This window comes from Bombina bombina, chromosome 2, assembly GCF_027579735.1.
Source record: "Bombina bombina isolate aBomBom1 chromosome 2, aBomBom1.pri, whole genome shotgun sequence".
Taxonomy (NCBI): Eukaryota; Metazoa; Chordata; class Amphibia; order Anura; family Bombinatoridae; genus Bombina; species Bombina bombina.
This window is the reverse complement of record NC_069500.1, coordinates 1185597844-1185614590: the sequence shown is the minus strand read 5'-3', so window position 1 is coordinate 1185614590 and position 16747 is coordinate 1185597844. Positions and strand designations below refer to the sequence as shown.

Genomic DNA, 16747 nt, shown 5'->3' with positions numbered 1-16747 from the left:
TGCCACATTCATTAGAGTTTAAGTATTGACAAAATTCCTCTATTTCAGAATCATTTCCATCATATATAAATAGCAGGTCATCTATGTATCGAAAAAATGATACGATACGTGATTTGTGAGGGTTTCTATCTCCAAAGACATGGGACAGCTCCCACCTACCCATGAAGAGGTTGGCATAGGAGGGGGCAAATTTAGCCCCCATAGCTGTCCCACGTCTCTGGAGATAGAAACTATTACCAAATTTAAAAAAATTATGTGTTAGCAAATACTCTATTGCATTAATCAGAAAGACCTTAGAAGGTGCTTCATAATTACTGTAATTGTCTAGAAAAAATTCTATTGCTTTTAAGCCCTTCTCATGTACTATTGAGGTGTACAAGGATGAGACATCTGATGTGATTAATCTGTAGGTTGGTTTCCATTGTATATTTTCTAGTTTTCTTAATAGTGCTGTTGTGTCTTGAATGTAGGATGGGAGATTACATACTAGTGGTTGCAAAAAAGAATCCACTAATTCTGAGAGTGATTCATTGAGTGAGTTGATGCCAGCTATTATGGGCCTTCCAGGAGGAAATACAGGATCTTTATGTATCTTTGGAAAATAATGAAAGATGGGTGTTACTGGAAATTCAGGGACAAGTGCTTCTTGTATTGACTGATTTATTATATTGTTGTTTCTGGCATAACACACTAAACTAGTCAGTTGTTCTTTAAATTTTTTAGTTGGATTCTCCTTTAATTTTACATATACATTTGTGTCAGTTAACTGTCTAGTAGCTTCAGCTAAATAGTCTTTTCTATTTAGCACGACCACATTGCCGCCCTTGTCTGACTGTCTAATGATTAATTCCTCATCTTTAGTTAAAGACTTCAATGCTTCCTTCTCTGCATATGTAAGGTTTGATTTTGGTCTGTATTTAGATTTAGTTGTATCTCTATTGTTTTCATCTAGAACTCTGAGTTTATTTTCAATGGTCTTTTGAAAAATGTCTAGGACTTTAGGTCTCATTTGTGTTGGATAAAAGGAACTTTTGTTCTTAATATGTTTAAGTGAAATCCCTTTTGTGTCTGGCAGCCCTATTTTAGTTATGTGATTTTCTTGTTCAAGTGTTTGAAGGTCATATACACTGCACCAATCTGTGAAATGCATCTTATCTATTTCAGTGTAATCAGTGCTAACTGTATCTTCACTCATATCAGTAGTTGGCGACATATCTTTATCCTGAGCAGAATAAAAATGCCTACGCAAAGTAATTTTGCGCACAAATCTATTAATATCTAAAATGGTGTCAAACATGTTGAAATGATTTGTGGGAACAAAGTTAAGTCCTTTTGATAGAACAGAGGTCTCTAAACTAGTCAGATTTTTAGAAGATAGATTGATAACATCTGAGTTCATGCATATTTCTTGTGCGTTTTCTGTGATCTGGTTGTGTATGTCTTGCGCAGATTTCCTTTCTTGGTTTTGTTTAGTACTTGAGTGGATGCACGTTGTTCTTCTGCCCTTTCCTCTTGCCCCTCTATGTGTTTTTTTATTCTTCCTGGGGGTTGAGATCTGTCCTGCCCGTTTTTTGAAGATTGAGACATAGGTTCAGGCACTGATGTTGCATCCATGGTTCGCAAGACATTAGGAACATCATTTTCTTCTGTCACATCCCCATCAGATGAGTCAAACTCGTATTCTGTATCAGAAAACGTTACTGTTTTTTCTTTCTTTTCTGATCTTTTGTTTTGATAGTGACGTTTAAAGTACCTAGGTTTAGAGCTTTCCTCACTGCTCCATCTGTACACTTGCTTAGATTCATAATCCTTTTTATCACGTACCATCTTTCTAGACTTGAACTGCCAAAGTTCCTGTTTGAATTTATTCATATTTTTTTCAAACTGAATATCATATTTCTTGAAGTCCACATTATCTTGATGACTTTTTAAATTTTCTTGAATCTCCTTTAATTCTACTGAAATATCTTTTCTTTGTTGGTTTTTATACTCAATCAGAAGATTAATTAGGGCAAAAGAGCATGTGTCTAGAATGTTATTCCATTTTTTAATGAACTCTAAGTCATTAACTAAAAAGGAGGGAAATTTCTTTATCCTCAGTCCTCTGGGTATACGTTTTTCTTGTATATAAATCCTGAAAGCTTTTATATCAAGATCCAGTTTAATGTCCCTCTTTCTTAGGGTATCAATATCGAAAAATAAACTGTCCAGAGTATGTACTATGCATTCATACATGTCATCATGATCTTTTTCAAAGTCTCCCAATACATATGATTGTTCACTATTTTGTTCCATTTTTATTTGCTTTTGATATAACTCTTGATATCGATGTGATTATAAAGTCCTTATGAGAAAGATGTATATATATCCCTCCCCTAGAGCCGTTTGTGTTTAGTTGTAAGGTGTTTTGTGAACCTACAAGGGCACTTGACAATAATAGGGTATATAGCCTGCAAATATATGCTTTCTTTAGTAATTCTCCATATATATGGTATATTTATTGCCCCATTAATACAAGGTGTCCTTTTTGTCTTATATGTTCATAACACTTTAATGTCTTATTTAACAATAATCTCTTACCCGGATCTGCTGGCTTGATGCGGTGATTTAATCTTTTCATGCAGGATCCTCTGCTATACTCCGTGGTATTAAGCAGTTTAACCGGACAACCACCTGGGTATAGATTATTGTAGAAACAGCAGCGTGTTCGGGGGATTGTTCCCTGTTCAGCTGACTTGAAACAGTAACTCTTGTGTTGTTACGATATCCGCTGAATTCTATAGATGCACAGTCCAGTGCTGCTGTAACATAAGAACACCAACTAATAATACATACTAATATCGGGACAGCAGCGTTTTCAAATCAGCTGTTCGGTTGCGGCAATATTCCTTCCGTCTCACCCGGTAAATGCTGATATTCTTTGGTCCCGTGCTGCTGTCTTCCTTAAAAACTGACAGCTTAAATGGCAGCTCCTAGGCAGGTAAAACAGAAAATACGAAAGTCCAACAATAACCTGCACAACGGAGCGCACAGATAATCCTCTGTTCTCTGGAAGTAAAGACGGCTCTGTTTGTAAAGGGGAGGGCGGGATATTTAAATCCCTTACTTACTGGCTATGGCAGCTGTTGGTTCAGCGTGTCTGTTTTTCACACGCCAAAGAGCAAAATCCATGATCCACAGAGAGAACCAAAATAAGCGCTTCAAAGCCAAGGTTGATGAATAAAAAACTGTGTGTTTTATTAGGACATTTAAAAGCATAGAAGATGAGAGTTCAGATACTCCAGTAGCGAGACATTTCAAAGAAAAGCATAATGCGGATGTTAATGCCCTAATGGTGCAGGGCATAGATTTTGTTCCTATTTGGAGTAGAGGAGGAAATAGGGAAATGATGCTAGACAAAAGAGAAGTTTTTTGGATACTGACTTTACAAACTAGTTATCCTTTAGGGATTAACAAAAGAAGAGATTTAGATTTATTTGTATAATAAACTATAATTATAGGATAGTGCAAAATTTGATAGTCCTACAAAAGTCAGCCCATAACTGTACTTAATGTTTTACTTTAATGACTAGTATTAAACTAAGATACATAAATCTGTTTTTCAATATAAAATCATTTTCCATTAGTCTTCTAAGTATTTCAACATAATATCAATTATTTGCAAAATTTGCTATATTCCTATATATAAAACATAGATTAACTATGCAGATTTACTCTTCATGTCAGTTTCTTTTTATATATAATTTTCCATCTTTGACTAGCTTTAAACTAAGATATACAAATTTGCTATTTAATATAAAAACATTTTCCATTCAGTTTTCTTTGCATTCTAGCATAATATAAATTCTTTGCAAAGTTTGCTATATTCCCATATATAATACATAGATTAACTATGCAGATTTACTCTTGATATTCACTTATTCAGGTTGTCTAAATGAAATGTGTAATGTATCACTTTAAATTTGTGTAATTAAAAGGCAGGCCTTTGCAGGTGCACAGGTAAGCAGTGATCAAGTGCTACCTGAGCACGAAACATGTCTGCTCTGTGTGCCTGCTACACTAACCTGGATTACTTTTTGTCCTTTGTGGACATTCTTTGTTTTTAAATGTCCTAATAAAACACACAGTTTTTTATTCATCAACCTTGGCTTTGAAGCGCTTATTTTGGTTCTCTCTGTGGATCATGGATTTTGCTCTTTGGCGTGTGAAAAACAGACACGCTGAACCAACAGCTGCCATAGCCAGTAAGTAAGGGATTTAAATATCCCGCCCTCCCCTTTACAAACAGAGCCGTCTTTACTTCCAGAGAACAGAGGATTATCTGTGCGCTCCGTTGTGCAGGTTATTGTTGGACTTTTGTATGTATATATATATGTATGTATATATGTATATATATGTATATATATATATATGTATGTATATATGTATGTATATATATATATATATATATATATGTATGTGTATATATATATATATATGTATGTGTGTATATATATATATATATATATATATATATATGTGTATATATATATATATATATATATATATATATGTGTATATATATATATATATATATATATATATATATATATATATATATATATATATATATATATACATATACATATACATTATCTCACAAAAGTGAGTACACCCCTCACATTTTTGTAAATATTTTATTATATCTTTTCATGTGACAACATTGAAGAAATGACACGTTGCTACAATGTAAAGTAGTGAGTGTACAGCCTGTATAACAGTGTAAATTTGCTGTCCCCTCAAAATAACTCAACACACAGCCATTAATTAATTAATGTCTAAACCATTGGCAACAAAAGTGGGTACACCCCTAAGTGGAAATGTCCAAATTGGGCCCAAAGTGTCAATATTCTGTGTGGCCACCATCATTTTCCTGCACTGCCTTAACCCTCTTGGGCATGGAGTTCACCAGAGCTTCACAGGTTGCCACTGGAGTCCTCTTCCATGACGACATCACAGAGCTGGTGGATTTTAAAGACCTTGCGCTGCCCCACAGATGCTCAATAAAGTTTAGGTCTGAAAACAGACTTGACCAGTTCATCACCTTTACCCTCAGCTTCTTTAGCAAGGCAGTGGTTTTCTTGGAGGTGTGTTTGGGGTCATGTTGGAATACTGCCCTGCGGCCCAGTCTCCGAAGGGAGGGGATCATGCTCTTCTTCAGTATGTCACAGTACATGTTGGCATTCATGGTTCACTCAATGAACTATAGCTCCCCAGTGCTGGCAGCACTCATGCAGGCCCAGACCACAATGCTTGACTGTAGGCAAGACACACTTGTCTTTGTACTCCTCACCTGGTTGCCGCCACACACGCTTGACACCATCTGAACCAAATAAGTTTATCTTGGTCTCATCGGACCACAGTACATTGTTCCAGTCTGCTTGTCTTCAGCAAACTGTTTGCGGGCTTTCTTGTGCATCATCTTTAGAAGAGGCTTCCTTCTGGGACAACAGCCATGCAGACCAAGTTGATGCAATGTGCTGCGTATAGTCTGAGCACTGACAGGCTGACCCCCCACCCCTCCAACCCCTGCTGCAATGCTGGCAGAACTCATACGTCTATTTCCCACAGACGACCTCTGGATATGACGCTGAGCACGTGCACTCATCTTCTTTGGTCGTCCATGGCGAGGCCTGTTCTGATTGGAACCTGTCCTGTGAAACCGCTGTATGGTCTTGCCCACTGTGCTGCAGCTCAGTTTCAGGGTCTTGGCAATCTTCTTATAGCCGAGGCCATCTTTATGTAGAGAAACAATTCTTTTTTTTTTTCCAGAGAGTTCTTCGCCATGAGGGGCCATGTTGAACTTCCAGTGACCAGTATGAGAGAGTGTGCTGAGTTATTTTGAGGGGACAGCAAATTTACACTGTTATACAGGCTGTACACTCACTGCTTTACACTGTAGCAACGTGTCATTTCTTTAGTGCTGTCACATGAAAAGATATAATAAAATATTTACAAAAATGTAAGGGGTGTACTCCCTTTTGTGAGATACTGTATGTATGTGTGTGTGTATATATGTATATAATACACACTCGCAATATAGCGAAGAAAAAACGTATACAAAATACTTAACGGATATTTGCAATAATATGTATGCTTGTGGAAAAATAAAAATGTGTGTGCTCTGCAACCCAACTATTATTCGTTCTATATAAGACACCAAAATAGTGTAGTGGAAGGAAACGGAACATTAGTGATATAAAGGCATTACCTGGAAGGCAAATACTTAGTTTCTATTAGGTAGAGGGAGGGGGGTGGATAGGGATTTTCTGAGATTTATTTCTATATGTCTCCCAAAGGGATTGCATATGTGCATAAGTGTTGAGGGTCTTGGTTTAAAGAAAGTGAAACTCTTCCAATGAGAGTCTTATCACTTTCTTGTAGCCATTGTGGTATTGAGGGGACTTTATTTCTCTTCCAATTTCTAGCCAGGAGTATTTTAAAGCTATTGCATAAAATGTTGAACAGTTTTCTTTTAGGCATGGGGAGGTTTTTAGGAATTTGTATTAAATAGCCAGAGGCAGGGGTCTAAAGGGGTAGGGTATTCTAAAATTATGATAGTTTCTTGAGAGACTGTTTCCCATATATCAGATAGATTTGGACACTGCCACCAGATATGGGCCATATGAGCTTCTGGGAAACCACACCTCCAACATCTTGCTGAGTGTAATTTATAAATAAAATTACACCATGCTGCGGTTAGATACCACCTCTGCATATATATATGCATGCATATATATGTGTGTGTATATATATATATATATATATATATATATATATATATATATATATATATATATATATATATATATATATATATGTATGTATATGTGTGTGTGTGTATATATATATATGTATGTGTGTGTGTGTGTGTGTATATATATATATATGTGTGTGTGTGTATATATATGTGTGTGTGTGTGTGTGTATATATATATATATATATGTGTGTGTGTGTGTGTATATATATATATATATATATATATATATATATATGTGTATATATATATATATATATATGTATATATATATTATATCCGTCCCAAGTTCAGAATTCCATCTGTCTATAAAATGAGTTTGATCAGGTATCGTCTGTTGCAGCATAGTGTAAATTAAGGAGAGGGCATGTCTCGTGGGTGTTGATTTAGTACATAGAGATTCAAACAGAGTTAGGGACCTAAGCATATGATTATTTTGAGGGTGTTTTGGAAGACAGGATAGCCCATGTTCACTAAGTCATATGGTGTGTTAGATTGTTGTATATTACCCAAGTGGTAGATATGTATAGATTTTTTTTAGTTGTTGCTAGAATCTTTTTTGGGTTCATGAGACCTGGTTTGAATTCGGAGTTGTGAGTTAGTGGTGTCAGGGGAGATGTTTTGGTAGAGACATGCGGATAATCAACAAGGACCTTGTCCCAAACATGGAATGTTTCTCTAATTGTTTGAGTAGAGTTTTAAAGAAATGTGTTTCTGTCTTTTGGGGACCACCAAAGAGCGCCCAAGTGGGGGGAGTTATGTCATGCTCAAGTTGTACCTATGTCTTATGTGTGTTAGAGAACCAGTCTACAATGCGTTGGAGGAAGATTGCCTGTCTATTTCTTGAGATCGGGAACTCCCAAGCAGCCTATATTCATCAGAAGTTGCATATTTTTTTTTATTAATCCGGGCTTTAGAATGTTCCCAAATAAATTTAAATATTGTATTCTGTAAAGAGGGGATAAACGTCTCTGGGAGCGGTATAGGGAGAGTTTGGAGCAGATATAGGATTCTTGGGAGAACATTAATTTTAATGGTGTTGATTCTTCCCAACCAGGAAATTTGTTTGCTCTTCCAGGAGGAGAAGTCAGTGACTATGTTAGAGAGGAGCGGTTTAAAGTTATGTGCAAAAATATAATTTGGATTGGGGGTGAGGTGTATCCCCAGGTATTTGAGCGATTGTGGTTGCCATCTAAATGGGCATATGTGTCTAACTCTTTGTATTTCCACAGGTGGGAGGTTAATGTCTAAGATTTTGGATTTATTTTCATTGATGAGGAAATTGGACATTCAACCAAACTCGTCATCCGCATATAACATTATCTTGTGATGTGAATTGGCGATTTTGTAAACCTGTAATATTGGGCTGATTCCGAAGTTTTTTGGCAAGTATCTCAATCGCACAAGCGAACAGCAGGGGGAACAGCGGACAACCCTGCCTGCTACCGTTCGAGACCAAATAGTTTACTCTGACACGAGCTGAAGGGGATGAATACATCGCAAAAGTCTTACAGTTGCAATAAAAAGTATGTGAACCCTTTGGAATGATATGGATTTCTGCACAAATTGGTCATAAAATGTGATCTGATCATCTTCTAAGTCACAACTATAGACAATCACAGTCTGCTTAAACTAATAACATACAAAGAATGAAATGTTGCCATGTTTTTATTGAACACACCATGTAAATATTCACAGTGCAGGTGGAAAAAGTAAGCGAACCCCTAGACTAATGACATCTCCAAGAGCTAATTGGAGTGAGATGTCGGCCAACAGGAGTCCAATCAATGAGATGAGATTGGAGGTGTTGGTTAAAGCTGCCCTGCCCTATAAAAAACACACACCAGTTCTGGATTTGCTTTTCACAAGAAGCATTGCCTGATGTTAATGATGCCTCGCACAAAAGAAGTCTCAGAAGACCTACGATTAAGAATTGTTGACTTGCATAAAGCTGGAAAGGGTTATAAAAGTATCTCCAAAAGCCTTGCTGTTCATCAGTCCACGGTAAGACAAATTGTCTATAAATGGAGAAAGTTCAGCACTGCTGCTACTCTCCCTAGAAGTGGCCGTCCTGTAAAGATGACTGCAAGAGCACAGCGCAGACTGCTCAATGAGGTGAAGAAGAATCCTAGAGTGTCAGCTAAAGACTTACAAAAGGCACTGGCAAATGCTAACATCCCTGTTAGCGAATCTACAATACGTAAAACACTAAAAAAGAATGGATTTCATGGGAGGATACCACAGAGGAAGCCACTGCTGTCCAAACAAAACATTGCTGCACGTTTACAGTTTGCACAAGAGCACATGGATGTTCCACAGCAGTACTGGCAAAATATTCTGTGGACAGATGAAACCAAAGTTGAGTTGTTTGGAAGAAACGCACAACACTATGTGTGGTGAAAAAGAGGCACAGCACACCAACATCAAAACCTCATCCCAACTGTGAAGTAAGGTGGTGGGGGCATCATGGTTTGGGGCTGCTTTGCTGCGTCAGGGCCTGGACGGATTGCTATCATCGAAGAAAAAATGAATTCCCAAGTTTATCAAGACATTTTGCAGGAGAACTTAAGGCCATCTGTCTACTAGCTGAAGCTCAACAGAAGATGGTTATTGCAACAGGACAATGACCCAAAGCATAGAAGTAAATCAACAGCAGAATGGCTTAAACAGAAGAAAATACGCCTTCTGAAGTGGCCCAGTCAGAGTCCTGACCTCAACCCGATTTGAGATGCTGTGGCATGACCTCAAGAAAGCGATTCACACCAGACATCCCAAGAATATTGCTGAACTGAAACAGTTCTGTAAAGAGGAATGGTCAAGAATTACTCCTGACCGTTGTGCACGTCTGATCTGCAGCTACAGGAAACGTTTGGTTGAAGTTATTGTTGCCAAAGGGAGGTTCAACCAGTTATTAAATCCAAGGATTCACATACTTTTTCCACCTGCACTGTGAATGTTTACATGGTGTGTTCAATAAAAACATGGCAACATTTTATTCTTTGTGTGTTTATTAGTTTAAGCAAAAAAAAAAAAAAAAGAGAAAGGTGTAGTACTGAGTGTTCACTATTCGTAGCTGTCTCTGTAAATTAGATATAGTTCCCATGCAACAACAATATAGAAACATATAAAAAAAAAAAAAAAAACAGAATTTATGTTTACCTGATAAATTTCTTTCTCCAACGGTGTGTCCGGTCCACGGCGTCATCCTTACTTGTGGGATATTCTCTTCCCCTACAGGAAATGGCAAAGAGCCCAGCAAAGCTGGTCACATGATCCCTCCTAGGCTCCGCCTACCCCAGTCATTCGACCGACGTTAAGGAGGAATATTTGCATAGGAGAAACCATATGGTACCGTGGTGACTGTAGTTAAAGAAAATAAATTATCAGACCTGATTAAAAAACCAGGGCGGGCCGTGGACCGGACACACCTTTGGAGAAAGAAATTTATCAGGTAAACATAAATTCTGTTTTCTCCAACATAGGTGTGTCCGGTCCACGGCGTCATCCTTACTTGTGGGAACCAATACCAAAGCTTTAGGACACGGATGAAGGGAGGGAGCAAATCAGGTCACCTAAATGGAAGGCACCACGGCTTGCAAAACCTTTCTCCCAAAAATAGCCTCAGAAGAAGCAAAAGTATCAAACTTGTAAAATTTGGTAAAAGTGTGCAGTGAAGACCAAGTCGCTGCCCTACATATCTGATCAACAGAAGCCTCGTTCTTGAAGGCCCATGTGGAAGCCACAGCCCTAGTGGAATGAGCTGTGATTCTTTCGGGAGGCTGCCGTCCGGCAGTCTCGTAAGCCAATCTGATGATGCTTTTAATCCAAAAAGAGAGAGAGGTAGAAGTTGCTTTTTGACCTCTCCTTTTACCTGAATAAACAACAAACAAGGAAGATGTTTGTCTAAAATCCTTTGTAGCATCTAAATAGAATTTTAGAGCGCGAACAACATCCAAATTGTGCAACAAACGTTCCTTCTTTGAAACTGGTTTCGGACACAGAGAAGGTACGATAATCTCCTGGTTAATGTTTTTGTTAGAAACAACTTTTGGAAGAAAACCAGGTTTAGTACGTAAAACCACCTTATCTGCATGGAACACCAGATAAGGAGGAGAACACTGCAGAGCAGATAATTCTGAGACTCTTCTAGCAGAAGAAATCGCAACTAAAAACAAAACTTTCCAAGATAATAACTTAATATCAACGGAATGTAAGGGTTCAAACGGAACCCCCTGAAGAACTGAAAGAACTAAATTGAGACTCCAAGGAGGAGTCAAAGGTTTGTAAACAGGCTTGATTCTAACCAGAGCCTGAACAAAGGCTTGAACATCTGGCACAGCTGCCAGCTTTTTGTGAAGTAATACCGACAAGGCAGAAATCTGTCCCTTCAGGGAACTTGCAGATAATCCTTTTTCCAATCCTTCTTGAAGGAAGGATAGAATCCTAGGAATCTTAACCTTGTCCCAAGGGAATCCTTTAGATTCACACCAACAGATATATTTTTTCCAAATTTTGTGGTAAATCTTTCTAGTTACAGGCTTTCTGGCCTGAACAAGAGTATCGATAACAGAATCTGAGAATCCTCGCTTCGATAAAATCAAGCGTTCAATCTCCAAGCAGTCAGCTGGAGTGAAACCAGATTCGGATGTTCGAACGGACCCTGAACAAGAAGGTCTCGTCTCAAAGGTAGCTTCCAAGGTGGAGCCGATGACATATTCACCAGATCTGCATACCAAGTCCTGCGTGGCCACGCAGGAGCTATCAAGATCACCGACGCCCTCTCCTGATTGATCCTGGCTACCAGCCTGGGGATGAGAGGAAATGGCGGGAACACATAAGCTAGTTTGAAGGTCCAAGGTGCTACTAGTGCATCCACTAGAGCCGCCTTGGGATCCCTGGATCTGGCCCCGTAGCAAGGAACTTTGAAGTTCTGACGAGAGGCCATCAGATCCATGTCTGGAATGCCCCACAGGTGAGTGACTTGGGCAAAGATTTCCGGATGGAGTTCCCACTCCCCCGGATGCAATGTCTGACGACTCAGAAAATCCGCTTCCCAATTTTCCACTCCTGGGATGTGGATAGCAGACAGGTGGCAGGAGTGAGACTCCGCCCATAGAATGATTTTGGTCACTTCTTCCATCGCTAGGGAACTCCTTGTTCCCCCCCTGATGGTTGATGTACGCAACAGTTGTCATGTTGTCTGATTGAAACCGTATGAACTTGTTCCTCGCTAGCCGAGGCCAGGCCTTGAGAGCATTGAATATCGCTCTCAGTTCCAGAATATTTATCGGTAGAAGAGATTCTTCCCGAGACCAAAGACCCTGAGCTTTCAGGGATCCCCAGACCGCGCCCCAGCCCATCAGACTGGCGTCGGTCGTAACAATGACCCACTCTGGTCTGCGGAACGTCATCCCTTGAGACAGATTGTCCAGGGACAGCCACCAACGGAGTGAGTCTCTGGTCCTCTGATTTACTTGTATCTTCGGAGACAAGTCTGTATAGTCCCCATTCCACTGACTGAGCATGCACAGTTGTAATGGTCTTAGATGAATGCGCGCAAAAGGAACTATGTCCATCGCCGCTACCATCAACCCGATCACTTCCATGCACTGAGCTATGGAAGGAAGAGGAACGGAATGAAGTATCCGACAAGAGTCTAGAAGTTTTGTTTTTCTGGCCTCTGTTAGAAAGATCCTCATTTCTAAGGAGTCTATAATTGTTCCCAAGAAGGGAACCCTTGTTGACGGGGATAGAGAACTCTTTTCCACGTTCACTTTCCAGCCGTGAGATCTGAGAAAGGCCAGGACAATGTCCGTGTGAGCCTTTGCTTGAGGAAGGGACGACGCTTGAATCAGAATGTCGTCCAGGTAAGGTACTACTGCAATGCCCCTTGGTCTTAGCACCGCTAGAAGGGACCCTAGTACCTTTGTGAAAATCCTTGGAGCAGTGGCTAATCCGAAAGGAAGCGCCACGAACTGGTAATGTTTGTCCAGGAATGCAAACCTTAGGAACCGATGATGTTCCTTGTGGATAGGAATATGTAGATACGCATCCTTTAAATCCACCGTGGTCATGAATTGACCCTCCTGGATGGAAGGAAGAATAGTTCGAATGGTTTCCATCTTGAAAGATGGAACCTTGAGAAACTTGTTTAAGATCTTGAGATCTAAGATTGGTCTGAACGTTCCCTCTTTTTTGGGAACTATGAACAGATTGGAGTAGAACCCCATCCCTTGTTCTCTTATTGGAACAGGATGAATCACTCCCATTTTTAACAGGTCTTCTACACAATGTAAGAACGCCTGTCTTTTTATGTGGTCTGAAGACAACTGAGACCTGTGGAACCTCCCCCTTGGGGGAAGTCCCTTGAATTCCAGGAGATAACCCTGGGAGACTATTTCTAGCGCCCAAGGATCCAGAACATCTCTTGCCCAAGCCTGAGCGAAGAGAGAGAGTCTGCCCCCCACCAGATCCGGTCCCGGATCGGGGGCTAATATTTCATGCTGTCTTGGTAGCAGTGGCAGGCTTCTTGGCCTGCTTTCCCTTGTTCCAGCCTTGCATTGGTCTCCAAGCTGGCTTGGCTTGAGAAGTATTACCCTCTTGCTTAGAGGACGTAGCACTTTGGGCTGGTCCGTTTTTACGAAAGGGACGAAAATTAGGTCTATTTTTCGCCTTGAAAGGCCGATCCTGAGGAAGGTCGTGGCCCTTACCCCCAGTGATATCCGAGATAATCTCTTTCAAGTCAGGGCCAAACAGCGTTTTCCCCTTGAAAGGAATGTTTAGTAGCTTGTTCTTGGAAGACGCATCAGCCGACCAAGATTTCAACCAAAGCGCTCTGCGCGCCACAATAGCAAACCCAGAATTCTTAGCCGCTAACCTAGCCAATTGCAAAGTGGCGTCTAGGGTGAAAGAATTAGCCAATTTGAGAGCATTGATTCTGTCCATAATCTCCTCATAAGGAGGAGAATCACTATCGAGCGCCTTTATCAGCTCATCAAACCAGAAACATGCGGCTGTAGTGACAGGAACAATGCATGAAATTGGTTGTAGAAGGTAACCCTGCTGAACAAACATCTTTTTAAGCAAACTTTCTAATTTTTTATCCATAGGATCTTTGAAAGCACAACTATCCTCTATGGGTATAGTGGTGCGTTTGTTTAAAGTAGAAACCGCTCCCTCGACCTTGGGGACTGTCTGCCATAAGTCCTTTCTGGGGTCGACCATAGGAAACAATTTTTTAAATATGGGGGGAGGGACGAAAGGAATACCGGGCCTTTCCCATTCTTTATTAACAATGTCCGCCACCCGCTTGGGTATAGGAAAAGCTTCTGGGAGCTCCGGCACCTCTAGGAACTTGTCCATTTTACATAGTTTCTCTGGGATGACCAACTTTTCACAATCATCCAGAGTGGATAATACCTCCTTAAGCAGAATGCGGAGATGTTCCAACTTAAATTTAAATGCAATTACATCAGGTTCAGCCTGTTGAGAAATGTTCCCTGAATCAGTAATTTCTCCCTCAGACAAAACCTCCCTGGCCCCCTCAGATTGGGTTAGGGGCCCTTCAGAGATATTAATATCAGCGTCGTCATGCTCTTCAGTAACTAAAACAGAGCAGCCACGCTTACGCTGACAAGGGTTCATTTTGGCTAAAATGTTTTTGACAGAATTATCCATTACAGCCGTTAATTGTTGCATAGTAAGGAGTATTGGCGCGCTAGATGTACTAGGGGCCTCCTGAGTGGGCAAGACTCGTGTAGACGAAGGAGGGAATGATGCAGTACCATGCTTACTCCCCTCACTTGAGGAATCATCTTGGGCATCATTGTCATTATCACATAAATCACATTTATTTAAATGAACAGGAATTCTGGCTTCCCCACATTCAGAACACAGTCTATCTGGTAGTTCAGACATGTTAAACAGGCATAAACTTGATAATAAAGTACAAAAAACGTTTTAAAATAAAACCGTTACTGTCACTTTAAATTTTAAACTGAACACACTTTATTACTGCAATTGCGAAAAAACATGAAGGAATTGTACAAAATTCACCAAATTTTCACCACAGTGTCTTAAAGCCTTAAAAGTATTGCACACCAAATTTGGAAGCTTTAACCCTTAAAATAACGGAACCGGAGCCGTTTTAACACTTTAACCCCTTTACAGTCCCTGGTATCTGCTTTGCTGAGACCCAACCAAACCCAAAGGGGAATACGATACCAAATGACGCCTTCAGAAAGCCTTTTCTAAGTATCAGAGCTCCTCTCACATGCGACTGCATGCCATGCCTCTCAAAAACAAGTGCGCCACACCGGCGCGAAAATGAGGCTCTGCTTATGCTTTGGGAAAGCCCCAGAGAAATAAGGTGTCTAATACAGTGCCTGCCGATATTATAATATCAATATACCCAGATAAAATGATTCCTCAAGGCTAAATATGTTTTAAAAATGAATCGATTTAGCCCAGAAAAGTCTACATTCTTAATAAGCCCTTATGAAGCCCTTATTTACCATCGTAATAAACATGGCTTACCGGATCCCATAGGGAAAAATGACAGCTTCCAGCATTACATCGTCTTGTTAGAATGTGTCATACCTCAAGCAGCAAGAGACTGCACACTGTTCCCCCAACTGAAGTTAATTGCTCTCAACAGTCCTGTGTGGAACAGCCATGGATTTTAGTTACGGTGCTAAAATCATTTTCCTCATACAAACAGAAATCTTCATCTCTTTTCTGTTTCTGAGTAAATAGTACATACCAGCACTATTTTAAAATAACAAACTCTTGATTGAATAATAAAAACTACAGTTAAACACTAAAAAACTCTAAGCCATCTCCGTGGAGATGTTGCCTGTACAACGGCAAAGAGAATGACTGGGGTAGGCGGAGCCTAGGAGGGATCATGTGACCAGCTTTGCTGGGCTCTTTGCCATTTCCTGTAGGGGAAGAGAATATCCCACAAGTAAGGATGACGCCGTGGACCGGACACACCTATGTTGGAGAAATAGGAGTTGCACTAATACACTGTGATGTGTATAAATAATGATATAATCGGACTGTACAAGTTCTGATATTCACATGCTCAGGGGTAATTAGTTTAAGCAGACTCTGTTTGTCTATTGTTGTGACTTAGATGATGATGATCAGATCACATTTTATGACCAATTTGTGCAGAAATCAATATCATTCCAAAGGGTTCACATACTTTTTCTTGCAACTGTATTTATAAAACCCTGACCCAGACCCATTTTTAACAGGACCATCTTTAGGAACTGCCAACCAACGCGGTTGAATGCTTTCTCTGCATTGGTCGACAGAATCAGAAGGGGGATATTGTGAGTTTTTGCGTGTTCGATCAAATGGATAGATGTGGTGGTGTTATCTTTTGCCTCCCTAGAGGGGACAAAACCCACCTGATCATTATGAATAAGGTTTGGGAGGACCGAGTTTAAGTGGTTGGCAAATAATTTAAGATCTGTATTCAGTAACAAGATCGGACGATAGTTTTCTACTTTTTGTAATGTCTTTCCCTGGTTTGGGTATGATTGATATGTGAGCTTCTAGGGTGTTAGCGGAAAAAGGGGTTCTACTCCGAGATTGAGTTGACGAGGGTGAGGAGATAAGATATGAATATATTGCTTATAGTAAAAATTGGTGAAACCGTCTGGGCCGGGGGCCTTATGTCAGGGTAGATTTTTAATAGTTTTTAAAATTTCTTCTAGAGTGAAGGGCCTATTAAGAGAGTCCCTTTGTTCTTGGGTTAGTTTTGGGATGTTAGTATCCGAAAGATATTGATTGATTGATCGGTATTAGGAGGGAAGTTTGGAGAGCAGTTGAAGGATGTTTGTGGGAGATTATATAGGGATTGTTAATATGCCCGAAATGCTTCTGCTATAGTGGAGGTGTCGTTATGTACGGTGTTGAGGGCAGATTTGATCGAAAGGATA

General features: G+C 39.9%; 1 protein-coding gene across 1 annotated transcript in view; it reads left to right on the top strand.

The window, feature by feature from the left end:
* The window catches only part of CFAP97 (cilia and flagella associated protein 97), a 107508-nt gene that overhangs the window by 25388 nt on the left and 65373 nt on the right, over positions 1-16747 (top strand). The window lies entirely within an intron of this gene.